The sequence below is a fragment of the Pinus tabuliformis genome, chromosome 3_1, assembly GCF_031772625.1.
Source record: "Pinus tabuliformis cultivar Carrire ecotype Pingquan chromosome 3_1, CPIR1, whole genome shotgun sequence".
Classification (NCBI taxonomy): domain Eukaryota; kingdom Viridiplantae; phylum Streptophyta; class Pinopsida; order Pinales; family Pinaceae; genus Pinus; species Pinus tabuliformis.
Genome location: NC_142301.1, coordinates 86,816,741 through 86,831,494, shown reverse-complemented (window position 1 = coordinate 86,831,494; position 14,754 = coordinate 86,816,741).

The window sequence follows — 14,754 nt, the reverse complement described above, 5'->3', positions numbered from 1 at the left end:
AAGAATCTAGGTGAAGAGATAAAGGAAGTTACCTTAGTTGAAAAAGTTTTAAGATCCTTATCTGCTAAGTTTGAATCAAAAGTATCTACCATAGAAGAAAAGCAGGATCTACATACTATTACTATGACATAGCTTCACGGAATCTTAATTGCCTTTGAGATGAGAAAAGGAGGTCCATCAGATATGAGAGAAGCCTCATTGAAAGCTTCATCAAAAGGAAAAGAAGAACTCAATGAATCAGGACATATTTCAGAAGAAGAAGAGGAAGTAAACTTTGTCAAGAAGCTTTAATGAGGTTCCGAAAGATTCAGAGGTAAACTACCTTTCAAATGTTTTGCCTGTGGTAGAGTCGGTCATTATGCTGCCAAATTTACTCATAAAGATAAATATGATAAAGGGAAGGAATATGCAAAATGTAATAGAAAACAAAGTGTAAGTAAAAAGAGCTACTATTCTCATGAAGATAGCGATGGTTTATCAAATAGTGATGAAGATGAAAATAGTAATGACTATAGACGTCTGATGGCTTATGAAGATGATGATTTTTTGGATGCTTTAGATGAAGATGACATTTATGAATAAATCTCTAAACTCAAAATCTGTTTAGAAGAAAAGAATATGATTATAGATACCTTGACATGCCAACTTGATGAAAGAGAGAAACACAATGAAAAACTAGAATGTGAAATTGTGGGTCTAAGAAAGGATCTTGAGAAAACAAAAGCTCTCAATCTTAGATTTGCTAAAGGATCAGAAACCTTAAATGAAATTATCAAAGTGTAGTGTTCTCCTCTGATAAAGATAGGTCTTGGATATACTGAAGAAGCATCTCAATCACAAAAGTCATCAACCTCCACTAAAAGCTATCTTGATGCAACAAAGAGCACTGAACAGTTTGACAACCGTCAGCAAAGGCATAAAGTAGATCACCAGGTAAATTAGGCTCAATTTACTTCAAGGATGAACAGAAGCCACAATCAACCTTAGGTAAATTGTACTCAATTTGCTTCAAAGATAAATATCAATAGAAACTACAATCACCAGGTCAGTAGATTCGATAATCGCAGGAACTTCTTTAATGGTCAATGTTTCTCATGTCATAATTTTGGACACAAAGCTGCTTAATGTGACAGGGATCAAGAAAAGTTCCTATAATAACTTTTCTCTTCTTGAAAATGAAATAGAATGCTCAATCTGTAACAACTTTGGCCATGAAGAATCTGGATGCAGGAGTAAATTTCGGCAAATATCTCAAAAGGAGAAAACTCCATTAAATCCCAAAATATGGAGAAAGAAAGAACCGCAAACAGAAAGATGTGGTATAGCCCTATATGCAGAAGGAAAAGAAAACCAGTGGCACATCGACAGTGGATGCTCAAAACACATGACAGGTGACAAAGAAAAACTACACTCATATAATGCCTTAGAAAAGGAAAAGAGTGTCTCATTTGGAAACAACACTCCTGTTGTCATAAACGGTAAAGGCTCCGTTTTCTTGGAATAAAAGTTAAAGCTGGGAATGTTATGTATGTTGATGGCTTAAAGCATAACTTGTTGAGTGTGAGTCAAATGTGTGATCAAGGAAATGAAGTAGTGTTTCGATCAAATGGATGTGTTGTTCGTGAGCTTAATACAGGAGAAACCGTGATCAAAGGTACAAGAACTCCAAACAACCTATACATACTCAAGGGAGGACAACAACAATTTTATCTAAGCAAAAATGATGAAAACTGGCTACGGAACAGAAGATTGGGATATCTAAGCTTTTCTAAAATAAGAAAAGCATGCAGATTCCAGGTTGTTCGTGATCTTCCAGATATCAACATTCCTGCAAATACTATATGCAAATCATGTCAATTCGGTAAGCAAACCAGATCTCACTTCATCGAAAAGGAAGGGCCAGCTAGTAAGCCTCTTGAACTTGTTCACACTGATTTATGTGGACCATCAAGGAAAAAGTCACCTCGTGGAGAAGAATACTTTATATTGTTCATTGATGATTTTTCCAGAATGTGTTGGATAGGTCTTCTAAAGCATAAAGATGAAGCATTTGAAAAGTTCAAATCCTTCAAAGATCTGGTTGAAAATGAATTAGATCGGAAAATAAAATGCCTTAGATCTGATCGAGGAGGGGAATTTACCTCGGATGAATTCTTTGACTTTTGTGAACAACATGGAATAAAAAGGCAGTTCTCCACCGCAAGGACTCCTCAACAAAATGAAGTGGTAGAAAGGATGAACAGAACTATTCAACAAATGGCTCATGCTATGCTAGATGAATATAGAACTCCTGCAACCTTCTGGGGTGAAGCTGCATTCACCATCGTCACTATTCTCAACCAAGCAAATGTTCGGGTAAGCAGCACTCAAACTCCACATGAACTTTGGTATAGTAAGACTCCTACTGTAAAATATTTCAAAGTCTTTGGAAGCAAATGTTGCATCAAAAGGACTGATGAAAAACTTGGTAAGTTTGAACCCAGAGCAGATGAAGGTATTCTTCTTGGCTACTCTTCCTGAAGTAAAGGATATAAGTGTTTTAATAAAATACTTGGGAAAATTATTGAAAGTATTGATGTTGTGGTTGATGAAACATGCAAAAATACAAAACAGATAAAAACCGCAGATTATGACAATGAAGAAGATGAGGATCATTTTCCCACATAAAATCACACTGATTCCGAAGAAGAAACCTATGAAGCACCAGCAGAAGAGATAACGATAAAAGAAAAGACTTCGTCCAGGTATGTTCAGAAAAATAATCCAGAAACTCAAATTTTAGGGGAAAGCGAGGCATGTGTGTAGACAAGAAGAACCATTGTCGAAGCCTCAAGCTATCTAGCATTACTATCTTCCACTGAACCTCAAAATGTAAATGAAGCATGTAGAGATGAATGTTGGGTCAAGGCCATGAATGAAGAACTTGAGCAAATTGAAAAGAATAATACTTGGGAATTAGTTCCTAGACCTCATGATAATAATATCATAGGAACCAAATGGATATTCAAAAACAAGCTGAACGAAAATGGAGAAGTTATCAGAAACAAGGCCAGACTCATTTGTAAAGGATATGCTCAACAAGAAGGTATAGATTTTGAAGAAAATTTTGCACCTGTTGCTAGACTTGAAGCCATAAGAATGTTTCTTGCTCTTTCTAGTTTTCAGAATTCAAAGTATACCAAATGGATGTAAACTCTGCCTTTCTTAATGGGGACTTAGAAGAAGAAGTCTATATTGAACAACCAGAAGGATTCATTATTGGAAATGGTGCAAAACTTGTATGCAAACTCATAAAGGATCTCTATGGTCTAAAACAGGCTCCAAGGGCCTGGTATTACCGTCTTGACAAATATCTCCACCAATAGGTTTTTTCAAAGGGGTCAGTAGATAGCAATCCATATACAAAGATTGACACTGGTAAATTGCTAATAATTATTGTTTATGTTGATGATATCATTTTTGGTAGCAATGAAGAATCCATGAGTCAGAATTTTGCTTCAGTAATGCAGCAAGAATTTGAGATGTCCTTGCTTGGTGAGCTTACCTATTTTCTTGGTTTACAAGTTCAACAAAATAAAGATGGTATTTTTCTCTCACAAACCAAATATCTCAAACAAATCCTAAAAAAGTACGGCATGGAAGATTCTAAACTAGTATGTACCCCAATGGTAACAGGATGCAGTCTTAGCTCAAATGACGATTCAGCAGTAGTACATCAACCAACTTATAGATCCATGATTGGCAATCTGCTTTATCTAACAAGTACCCGACCAGACATCATGCATGCAATGGGAATAGTTGGAAGATTCCAAGCAAATCCAAAGGAATCACACCTTCAGGTGGTCAAAAGGATTTTCAAATATCTTCAAGGAACACAAAACTTTGGTTTATGGTATCCTAGAGATATAGATCTTACACTTCATGCATATACAAATGCAGATTGGGCAGGAAGTGCTGATGACAGAAAAAGCACTAGTGGTGGTGCATTCTATATGGGTTCCAAGTTAGTGTCTTGGTTCAGCAAGAAACAAATTTCAATTGCATTATCTACAGCTGAAGCAGAATACGTGGCTGCTGCATCTTGTTGCACACAACTACTTTGGATGATGCAAACCTCGTAAGATATTCAGATCACATGTACTCCACCCATCTCCATTCTATGTGATAATACAAGTGCCATCAGTATTTCAAAGAATCCAGTCATGCACTCCAAGACCCAGCACATACCCATCAAATATCTTTTCCTACGTGAACAAGTGCTTGAACAAAAGGTCAAATTGGAGTATGTTCCCTCCAAAGAAACGGTTGTTGATATATTCACTAAACCACTGCCTAGAGAGACATTTGAATATCTCAGACAAAAGCTAGGAGTAGCTTCTGCATCATCCTGCTATTAAATCCTATTTTTCAGAGAAAGGTGGTTATACGCAAGTTTAATGAAGCGTTGTCATGTACATACATGAGTTTCTGTGGGCACAGTCGCGTATATGTTGGTTTGAAGAAAAGCATTGGGCCAGACTCAGGAAAAAGGGGTCTGCTATGGTTCTGTCAATTGTCTGCTTTGTTTGATGATGGTTTCAATCTGCTCATATATTGGTCCTCATAAAGTTGTTGATCACTTGATGTATATCTGTTTGATGATGATGCTTTGATATCTCTTACTGACATATGCAATGATCAGATCTGACAATGAACAGGTGGAACAAGTTCAGGGGGAGAACAAGGTTGATGATATTTTGAGAACTAATAATGGACATATACAGGTTGTTTGTCTGGATAATGCTGCTGATGGTGCAGATCATATGATAGTTTCTAATGACTATCATGGTCTTGTTTAAAATATTTGGTCTTTGTTTGTAAAGGTCATGAAAAGACCTAATTTGTAACCCCACTATGCATGGGATGGATGACGTAATATTTCTTGTTTTTGACATGTATAAACAATTGGTATATCCCCACTTGGTTGGGAGATGGATGTATGTATGAGTCATTAGTGATAGGAAGGTCATTTGTGATGTATGTATAGAGTCATGTTCTTCTTTTAGAACATCTTTTTGCAGACCTTGCTTATGATCAGGGGGAGCATGAACTCGATCATGGGAGCTCAATTAGCACACTTTAGCATATCAGAGAATTCAACATGCACTCAGAGGGAGAGTGACTTGGTGTGGTTGTTGTTGCCATAAAGTACAAAGGGGGAGATTGTTGGCATTATGATGTATGTGTTGTACTTGATGGCAACCCACTTGTAGCAGAACAACTCACTTGTATATGGTAACTAGATGAATCTACAGAAGAGATATCAGATGTGACAGAATGCATGACAATAGTGTTTACAGATGTGATGAAATGCAGGGAAACTTTAAGGAATCAGTTCAGAAGGCAACTTACTCAGAGGAAAGATCACAATATAGCAGGTAAACAAAAAAGAATTACAGAATGCAGGTTCACCATTGACCAAGCTGCGTATACATGCAGGTTCACTTTATACAAGTCATGTATATGTCCACATGCACTTTCACAGAAGGAAAAGCACATATACCTTGGAAAACTAAATTTTTGGTCCAAAGTATTTGGTCCATGGTATTGGTCCAAGGTATCTGGTTCGAGGTATTAACCCCGGGTATTGGGTCCAAGGTATTGGTCCTATGTGGTTTTGGTCCACTGTATTGAGAAAGGCCTAAAACTATAAAATGAGGAGAAGATTATTAGGCGAAGGTGTGCAAGTATCGAATATCTGATGAAGTGTGAGATCTAGTATGCAATTTATTGGGTTATGGTGCATTGCTAGATTTGAGCCAAGGATGAACCTTAGCTGGTGATGAGGGATCAGTTCTAATGATAGATCGGGATCTTAAGGCGTAAAATGAATTATCATTAGGTGTTTTTGCTCATGTATATTCTAGATCTGAATTCTGATGCATATATTATTCTATAAATGATATGATCTAGGTATAACTAAAGTCTGGAATAGCTGCAGAATTCTGAATTTATATTTGCAGATATATACGCTGGTTGGCTTTGAGGAAAGCGCGTATACATGCAAGTTCAACACATGGAAGTAGCGTATACCTTATAAAATATGTTTTAGTTGCTTTTGTTTGCTGTTGCAGTGTTCTGGGTTCTGGCTTGGGTTCTGGTTACTGTATTCTGGTGACAACATTTTGAATGATTAGATTGATGGGTTGTCAAAGTGATTGATTGATTCGGTTGTGGTTGGTTCAAAAGGAGATTGGTTGATGCAGATATATTTGATGATTGAATGATGTTGTTGATGGATCCAGTCTGAAAATTTATGAAACGAGGTCCCTGAAGGAAGAAAGAAGGTCGTAGCCTTCTGTAGGTCGGTGCCTACGTACTAGCAAACATATCGGCTAGTACAAGAGCTAGGGGGTTGTAGCTCCCTTCTAGTAGAAGCTGGAGAATGAGAGAAGGTTGTAGCCTTATGCAGGTAGAAGCCTGCGTACTGGTATAAGACTGTACTAGTAAAAAAATTGTAAACATAATTTTCTTATTATTAAAAGAAGACATAGACGACAACAGTAGGTGGTTTTCACCCACATTGGGTTTCCACCTTATATCTTGGTGTTCATGTGTGTTGCTTATGTGTGATGCTTTATTCTGCTTTTACTGCACTGTCTAATGAATTCTTGATATACTGATTAAAATTCAATACATGATAATTTGGGTAAATCAAAAGATCTCTGGATATATGCTGGTTTCATTAAGTATAGTTGCATATACACGCTAGTTCACTGAGCTGAAGTATCGTATACAAATTAGTTTTGAAAATTAAATTATTGATAAGATCATACTAATTCACCCCTCCCCCAGTATTATTTCCAACAGTAGTCCTTCAGGGACGCGGTGTATCCTACCACGTTCGTTCAAGGACGGACAAACCCAACAAAGGCTACCACTTCACAAGGTGCAGAAGAAACCCCCACCATGGGAATGCAATGCCAAGCGAGAGAAGGGAAAACCGATGTCTGCCATGAGCAACAACCAACCCTAAGTTTGTAATCCCTAACAATCACCTAGAGCAAGGCCACTAGTATATGAAAGATCATGCTATGATTTGCAAATTTTTGGGCATATGGCCCAAGGATCAAGATATCTTAATGTGGATCCATCACAAATGGGCACCCCAAGGGAAAATTGAGCTTCGACTCTGAGAAAAAGGGTTCTTTATAATCATCTTTGCAGATTTGGAGGATAAACAACACATCTTCAAAAATGGGCCATATTTTATGGGTAGTTCGGGGTTGTTCATCAGGTACTGGGAGAAATGATGTAACCCTAATAAGGAATAATTTAGAGCAACTCCAGTCTAGGTGCGCTTGTACTCACTACTAGATGACTTTTGGTGGCAGGACATCCTAGAAGGCATTGACAACTCCATTGGACAATTTGTCAAAATCTCAAAGGTTACTAAAAGGCGTTGCCATGCAGCTTTTGCCCAGATCTATGTGCATATGAACATCTCACAACCGCTACCAGAGTCAATAGAATTAATCTATCATGATACCACCTGGATCCAGCTTCTCGATTATGAACATGTCCCTTTCAAGTGTCGAAAGGTGTCATGAGTATGGCCATTTATTCAGAGATTACCCCCTGACTATGGTGGAGGAAGCCAGAATTGCTACTCAACATCGAGATGAAGATGGGTTCCAACAAGTTAGAGGATGTTGTCCACGCCAGATCCCCCCCCCCCCCAAGAACCATTACAATCGCACCCAACGTCTAATGAGGCCCAACAGGGTCAGTCACAATGCCCACCAAGGTCCCGAAACCCTTGATGGTTCCTAGTCCCAATAACCCTTTTGTATCCCTAGTAACCCTAGATCTTGATCATGAGTAGATGAGGGAGGAGATCCCCTCTTCCTCTAACAAGACCTCCCATTCCATGGAAGTAGATAAGCAACCCATCTCCCTAGGTGAAAAGATTGCAACCAATTGGAAGATGCCAAAACACTCGGAGGATGCTCGAAGGGTTAAAGACGTCCTTACCCACACAAGCAAGATCTTGGAAGTACAGGAGAAGAATAACATATTAGGCACAAAAGAGTAGAAATGTTGGAGATATTCAAAGTCTAGATTAAATCAGATGCGAAAGACATACTAGGAAGCCAGATGTTGCCCTTTGGCCATCTCTACTCCCAATGGGCGGCTAGATCGGTTAAACTGGATCCAGATCTACGGGGTACAGGGAAATACAATAGCCCTCTAGCCCTCACCATTGTTGAGTTGGGAGGTTCATAGAAAGGTAAGAAAGGAAGGAAATCAACCAAAGATCTGATGCACAAAGTTGGGGAATTATTGATGAATTCAGGGAAGATGGGACAATTGACAGATTACTTTCCCAAATCCGCCCCACATTTTTCATGAAGATCATCTCTTGGAACATCAAGGGCCTCAAAAACCCAAGTAATATCAGATCCGTAAAGGAAAAGATTGTTAAGAATAAGCCCATAATAGTCTTGTTACAAGAAACTAAAATGATTGATAGGAAACTTATTGAGAACTGTTAGAGATGTTGGAAGAATAGTCAACTTATGTATATAGACACGATTGGGACTGCAATAGGTATGTCTATTCTCTGGGGCCCTGACAATGTCGTGTTGACTAATTGGGTTGGATCTCGATTCTCCCTTTCGGCAACCTTCAGCCTGGTAGGAATGAAAAACTGGATTATCCTTACAGCTATTTATGGCCCCTCCAGCCCTCGCGAGAAAGGCCTATTTCTCTCTCAGCTACGTGGATTGAGAAGCTCTTGGGTAAAGGACGATTGGATCTTAGGAGGGGACTTCAACTTGATCCAAAATTTGGATGAAAAGAGAGGAGGTGTTCGGAGGCTGGACCCTTCTTCCTCAGAGTTTAACGATGTTATTGAAGAGATACATTTGGTGGATATTCTCCTAAAGCATGGACTCCACACATGGAACAATCGGCGAGGAGAGAAGGATTAAGAGGCTATTCGATTGGATCGCTTCCTCCTATCTGATCAATTTATCCTTCAAGATCCAAATGTAGAAACAAATATCCTTCCATCCCTTGGCTCGGATCACTAGCCGGTCAGTCTAGATATTACTTTTGTGGCTTTTCCTCAGCGAAAACCATTCCTCTTTGAAAGCTTCTAGTTATAGTGTCCCGACTTTCTAGAGAAACTAGAAACCTCATAAACCATTGTGGACAACCCCTTAGGCAAAATGATGCAATCCTTCCAAAATAAACTCCAAGCACTGAAGTTCAAAATTAAAACCTAGAACTGAAAAGAGTTTGGGAACATTTTTTAGGAGAAGCACAAACTGGAAGCTCACCTGGAAGACGTGGAGAGGAAAATCATAAGGGATGGCCACTCCCTAGAATTGGTTGATGTTGAGGGGATTCTAATCCAAGAAATAGAGGAAATGAAAGCCCAGGAAGAGATCCTATGGCACTAGGAATCACGAATCTAATGGCTTCGCGAGGGAGAGTGCAACACTAAATTTTTCTAGAGGTCTATGATCAACCATCTGTTGGAAATAATACTGAGAGGGGGGGGTGAATCAGTATTATCAGATTAATAAAACTTTTTCATTTCCATATTCAGATTCATATATGCTACTTCCACAACTTCTTATGATTCAGTTAGTTGATCCTTAATGAGTGCATTAGAACCATATTAAGAGTAAACTGGTGCAGTAAAATAGAACAGATCATCACACATAAGTCACACACACGAACACCAAATATAAGGTGGAAACTAAATGTGGGTGAAAATCACCTGCTGCAATATGTCTCTATCTTCTTTCAAATAGAATTTCTTTTACAATGATTTTGTACTGGTGCAGTCCTTTACCACTACGCAGGCTGCAACCTACAGAGAGCTACAACTCTCTCTCGTTCTCCAGTCTCTCCTGGAAGGGAGCTACAACCCCCTACTTCATTCAAGGACCACGTTTAATGAATTTTCAGACTGGATCCAAGAAGATAAAATGGTCATTAAGTACAAACAAATCTTCAGAATTACCCAAACAACAGATCTATCAGAATCACTCAAGGGCCAACCCAAGCACCAGATCCATGACAGTTATCACCTGATTTAGACAACAGAGGCTGATATCAAGACCCAAATAGAGGATTTACATACTGCTGCACACCCGAAGGCTAAACAAGAAAAACTTATTGCGCACTTAGAACCCTTTAGTAAACAGCAGAAGCGGCTAGAGGATATATAAGAAATGATTGCAGCTTTGTTAAAAAAGAACCTGTGGGTGACCTCTCCCACATCACCTCCTGAATAGCGATTCTCCACACCCGAAGAGACTTCTGTCTTTGCCTGTCTGCGGCTGACCCGTTTCCTTAAGATCTTTCAATTCATTTTCCATACTTGCCAAAGGATCTCTTTTCTTCTTATATAGTCACACTTTTAATAAAACCATGAGTCGAAACTAGAGGATCCGAAATCCTGGGGCTCGCTTGCTTTGACCGATCTCTTAAGGAATGATTTAAGTGATAAAAACAACGGGAAAACGATGAAAAATGGTCCAAATAACAAAAGGCAGACTTTAAACATTATGCACCCATAACAATAATATATCGGGTCCGCTCCTTATCGCTGTATAACATCGTCTATTTGCCGATGGCTGATCCGATGGATCGGATGCGATATGGCCATTAACCATGCTTTATAAATATATCGGGTCCGCTCCTTATCGCTATATAACATTGTCTATTTGCCGATGGTCGATCCGATAGATCGGATGCGATATGGCAATTAACCATGCTTTATAAATATATCGGGTCCGCTCCTTATCACTATATAACATTGTCTATTTGCCGATGGCCGATCCGATAGATCGGATGCGATATGGCCATTAACCATGCTTTATAAATATATCGGGTCCGCTCCTTATCGCTATATAACATTGTCTATTTGCCGATGGGCGATCCGATGGATCGGATGCGATATGGCCATTAATCATGCTTTATAAATATATCGGGTCTGCTCCTTATCGCTATCGGCGGTTTGCGATGGATGCGATATATTATAAAGTCCCTTTAAAGTTCCCATCGGGTCCCCCACTTCTTATCGCAATCGGAGGATTGGGGTGGACGACCCTTTATGCATTCCGATATACTGCATACGCGATATTATTATAAACCACATTTGATATGCCATCGAGTCCATATGTTATCGCAAATGGAGGATTGGGGTGGGCGACCCTTTATACTGCGAATGCGATATGATTATAGATGCCTTTAATACCTCCATCGGGTCCGCCTCCTCTTGTCGCAATTGGCATTCGAGTGAGGCAGGGCTTGACCGATTGCCGCGGATGCGACATTATTATGGACCAAGTTTAATGCCACCATTGGGTCCGCTCGCAATCAGAGGTTTCGGCGGTGTCACATTGCCAAACCTCCGACGTGCATATATGCTGAAATATATACATTAACACATATAACTGTGTTTATCTGCCAAAAGGGGAACTTTGATTATTGTAAAATGCATATATATGGGATTTGGGCGCCCAACAACTCCCGATAGTATTAAAGCATGCATATATGGCCTGATGACTCCCGATAATGATTAAGCATGCATCCAAGGGTTTTATACGCCCGATTCCTCTCGATAAGCTTTTTATATATGAGAATGTGCCTCTATTGCTCTGATAAGCTCCCAATGGCTCAATGGCTCCCGATAACTGCTTCTGTTCTCCTGATGGCTCTGTCTGCGCTCCCGATAATTCTATCTGTTTCTCCCGATGGCTCCCGATAAGCTCCCGATATGCTCTTCTGTCTTGGTAGTGTCTTCCAAAGACCTCCTTGCATATGAGAGTGCCTTTCTTACTCCGATAGGCTCCCGATAGTTGTGTATGCTCCTCTTCTTTGGCATATATATGTGACATATACATATATATGGCTCCTCTTGTCTCCTCTTGGATCCTCTTGGCTCCTCTTGCTCCATCATGGTGTATATAAGAGAAATGACCGTCTAAGAGAGGGTTGCCATCAAGTTCAACATATGTTCATAATGCCATAATGCCAACAATCTCCCCCTTTGGACTTGATGGCAACAACACCATCCAAAAAGCACTCTCCCCCTTTGACATCAAGGGCAAAGGGCGGATATCTGCTTCTCCTAACTATTTCTCCCCCTGAGAGCTTGCTCCTCCTGATTTTGCCCCTCTGTCTTTAGGACAGAAAGTCGAGCTATTCTGGCTATATATAAAATAGGAACCGCGCTATACTGCCTACATATAGCATAATTCAACATCTTGATTGCCATGGATAGATACAGTTCATTTACCCAACATGTTCCTCCTTCTATAATACGATAATGCCAACAATGAATTATGCTCCCCCTGAACCTTGTACGCGTATACCCCATCAGAACCTCGCGTACAAGCACCAATCTGAGAATTAACAGCAGGATGATGCGTCAACAACCCCCAGCTTCTGCCTGAGGTATTCAAAAGTCTCCCTAGGCAATGGTTTGGTAAATATATCAGCCACTTGTTCCTTAGAAGAAATGTATTCCAAATTGACCTTTTGTTCAAGCACTTGTTCTTTGAGAAAATGATACTTGATCGGTATGTGCTTGGTTTTTGGATGCATGACTGGGTTCTTTGAAATGCTGATTGCACTTGTATTATCACATAAGATGGGGATAGGTGGAGTACAAGTGATTTCGAAATCTTGTAAAGTCTGCATCATCCAAAGAAGTTGGGTGCAACAAGATGCAACAGCCACATATTCTGCTTCAGCTGTAGATAAAGCAATCGAACTTTGTTTCTTGCTGAACCAAGATACTAATCTGGAACCCATAAAGAAAGCACCACCACTTGTGCTTTTCCTGTCATCCACACTTCCAGCCCAATCTGCATCTGTGTAAGCATGAAGTGTGAGATCTGTATCTCTAGGATACCATAAGCCAAAGTTTGAGTTCCTTGAAGATATTTGAAGATTCTCTTTACTGCCTGAAGATGAGTTTCCTTTGGGTTTGCCTGAAATCTTCCAACTATTCCAACTGCATGCATGATGTCTAGTCGGGTACCTGTCAAATAAAGTAGACTTCCAATCATAGATCTGTATGTTGGTTGATGAACTGCAGCCGATTCATCATTCGCACTAAGACTGCATCCTGTAACCATGGGAGTACATACTGGTTTTGAATCTTCCATGCCATACTTCTTCAAAATCTGCTTGAGGTACTTGGTTTGAGACAAGAAGATACCGTCTTTATTTTGTTGGATTTGCAATCCAAGAAAGTATGTTAGTTCACCTAGCAGGGACATTTCGAATTCTTTCTGCATTACCGAGGCAAAGGTTTGACTCATAGTTTCTTCATTACTGCCAAAAATAATATCATCTACATACACAACAAGTATTAGCAACTTGTCATTTTCAATTTTTATATAAAGATTGCTATCTGCTGATCCTTTTGAAAAACCTTGTTGATGAAGATATTTGTCCAAACGGTAGTACCAAGCCCTTGGAGCTTGTTTAAGACCATAGAGAGCCTTTTTCAGTCTACATACAAGGTTTGGATCATTCCCAAGAATGAACCCATCTGGCTACTCAATGTATACTTCTTCTTCTAAATCTCCATTCAGAAAAGCTGATTTCACATCCATTTGAAATACTTTGAATTTTTGAAAGCTTGAGAGAGCAAGGAACATTCGGATAGCTTCAAGTCTAGCAACAAGAGCAAAAGCTTCTTCAAAGTCTATTCCTTCTTGCTGAGCATATCCCTTACAAACCAGTCTTGCCTTGTTTCTAACTACTTCCCCATTTTCATTCAACTTATTTTTGAAGATCCATTTTGTCCCTATGACATTCTTATCTTTTGGTCTAGGAACTAATTCCCAAGTGTTGTTCTTTTCGATCTGCTCAAGTTCTTCATCCATAGCCTTGACCCAACATTCATCTTTGCATGCTTCTTTTACATTTTGTGGCTCAGTGGAGGAGAGCAATGCCAAGTAGCTTGAGGCTTCTGCTATTGTTCTTCTTGTTTGTACACCTGCCTCTTTCTGCCCCAAAATCTGAGATTCTGGATGATTCTTTTGAACATGCTTGGATGGAGTCTTTTCTTCTATCCTTATCTGTTCCTCTGGAGCCTCTTGAGGTTCTTCTTCTTCATTATCAGTCTGATTTGAAGGGTAGTCTTCATCTTCTTCGATATTTTCATGATTTACTTGCCTAGGAATGTATCCTTTTTCATCAACCACTACATCAATGCTGTCAACAATTCTTCCAAGTCTTTTATTGTAACACTTATATGCTTTAGTGTAAGGCGAATAACCAAGGAGAATGCCTTCATCTGCTCTAGGCTCAAGTTTGCCAAGTTGTTCATCAGTATTCTTAATATAGCATTTGCTTCCAAAAATTTTAAAATGCTTTACTGAAGGAGTCTTACCATACCAGAGCTCATGAGGAGTTTGAGTGCTATTTACTCGGACATTTGTTTTGTTGAGAATAATAACCGAGGCATATGCAGCTTCACCCCAGAAGGTTGCAGGAGTTCCAGATTCATCAAGCATGGCGCGGGCCATTTGTTGGACTGTTCTGTTCATCCTTTCCACCACTCCATTTTGCTGAGGAGTCCTTGTTGTAGAGAATTCCCTTTTTATTCCATGCTCTTCACAGAAATCGAAAAATTCATTTGAGGTAAATTCCCCACCTCTGTCAGACCTAAGACACTTAATTTTGTGATCTGATTCATTTTCGACCAAGGCTTTGAAGGATTTGAATTTTTCAAATGCT